We start from the raw sequence: 1,855 nt of genomic DNA on the forward strand, positions 1-1,855 counted from the left end.
AGCGTCGCGCCTATACTCTGCCGTCAGCGGCAAGTGGGGAGGGACGCGCCATCCTCTCGGGGGTGGACCGCGTCCTCCATCAAGCTCTGACGAGTAGGAGGGTCGCGGCGGTGTGCGCAGAAGGGTCTGGGCGTGAGCCTGCCTGGAGCCGCCGTCGGTGCAGATCTTGGTGGTAGTAGCAAATACTCCAGCGAGGCCCTGGAGGACTGACGTGGAGAAGGGTTTCGTGTGAACAGCCGTTGCACACGAGTCAGTCGATCCTAAGCCCTAAGAGAAATCCTATGAAGATGAGGTGTCCTAAAAAAACGCAGCAAACGAAACGAAACGAAGTTATTACAAAGCTTAATCATCCACTTTGACTCGAACACGAGAAAAAACATACATATATATATATATTTATTATATTTATTATATTATATTATTAAGATCCATCATGGCAACAACAGTATAGTAGAGTTGTGTAAAAAAATATGTGTAAAAGCAATTTTTTTAAACGTTTTTTTTAACCAAAAAGAAAAACGAGTCACACAAGTGCGAAACGATTATAAAATAAAATAACTTGAGCGATGTGAGAGAGAGACACACACCCATCGGGCGAAAGGGAATCCGGTTTCTATTCCGGAACCCGGCAGCGGAACCGTATACCATTCGGGCCCTCGTAAGAGTAGTTCGTCGGGGTAACCCAAAATGACCTGGAGACGCCGTCGGGAGATCCGGGAAGAGTTTTCTTTTCTGTATAAGCGTTCGAGTTCCCTGGAAACCTCTAGCAGGGAGATAGGGTTTGGAACGCGAAGAGCACCGCAGTTGCGGCGGTGTCCGGATCTTCCCCTCGGACCTTGAAAATCCAGGAGAGGGCCACGTGGAGGTGTCGCGCCGGTTCGTACCCATATCCGCAGCAGGTCTCCAAGGTAAAGAGCCTCTAGTCGATAGATTAATGTAGGTAAGGGAAGTCGGCAAATTGGATCCGTAACTTCGGAATAAGGATTGGCTCTGAGGAGCGGGGCGTGTCGGGCTTGGTCGGGAAGCGAGTCTGGCTGACGTGCCGGGCCTGGGCGAGGTGAACGGCGTTGAACGGATTCGTTCGTTCTCGTCGGGATCCGAGCTCGGTCCCGTGCCTTGGCCTCCCGCGGATCTTCCTTGCTGCGAGGCTTTCGTTGGCGGCTTGCCGTCGTCGATCGTCCTCTTCGGCCGCCATTCAACACTCAGCTCAGAACTGGCACGGACTAGGGGAATCCGACTGTCTAATTAAAACAAAGCATTGCGATGGCCCCCAAGGGTGTTGACGCAATGTGATTTCTGCCCAGTGCTCTGAATGTCAACGTGAAGAAATTCAAAAAAGCGCGGGTAAACGGCGGGAGTAACTATGACTCTCTTAAGGTAGCCAAATGCCTCGTCATCTAATTAGTGACGCGCATGAATGGATTAACGAGATTCCCACTGTCCCTATCTACTGGCGTCTAGAAGCCGTCCGGGCGTATAGCTTGCTATACGGCACCAGGATCGCATGTGCCAACCCCTCCTCCACGCGGTGGACGCTGCAAACGGCATTTATGCCGGCCAACGGGGCTCTGGTTTCGGCAGGGGCGGTGCAGGGGCACACCGTATGGGAGTAGCGACCCCACCTACCCGAGCAAGACGTGATCCGTCATTCGTTCTGTGCAAAACAGAGATGTCAGAAAGGAGTGGTGTCAGGAAAGCAAAGAGAGATGGGGAAGCATTATGACTAGCGTATACTTAACACCTGGGGGCTTCGGCCCCCATTTCACGTTAAGGCTTATTGGAGAAGGCGTATATTGTACAAAAAAGGGGCTATATGCCCCTTTTTCACTTTAAGGAACTTTTCGAAGTTCCTACT

The 1,855-nt window shown here is 51.6% G+C and overlaps 1 pseudogene; it reads left to right on the plus strand.

The window, feature by feature from the left end:
• LOC143351404 (large subunit ribosomal RNA) overlaps window positions 1-1,476 on the plus strand; it is a 3,119-nt pseudogene extending 1,643 nt beyond the window's left edge.
• The last annotated feature ends 379 nt before the right edge of the window (window positions 1,477-1,855 follow it).

The sequence above is a fragment of the Colletes latitarsis genome, unplaced genomic scaffold (assembly GCF_051014445.1).
Source record: "Colletes latitarsis isolate SP2378_abdomen unplaced genomic scaffold, iyColLati1 scaffold0165, whole genome shotgun sequence".
NCBI lineage: Eukaryota > Metazoa > Arthropoda > Insecta > Hymenoptera > Colletidae > Colletes > Colletes latitarsis.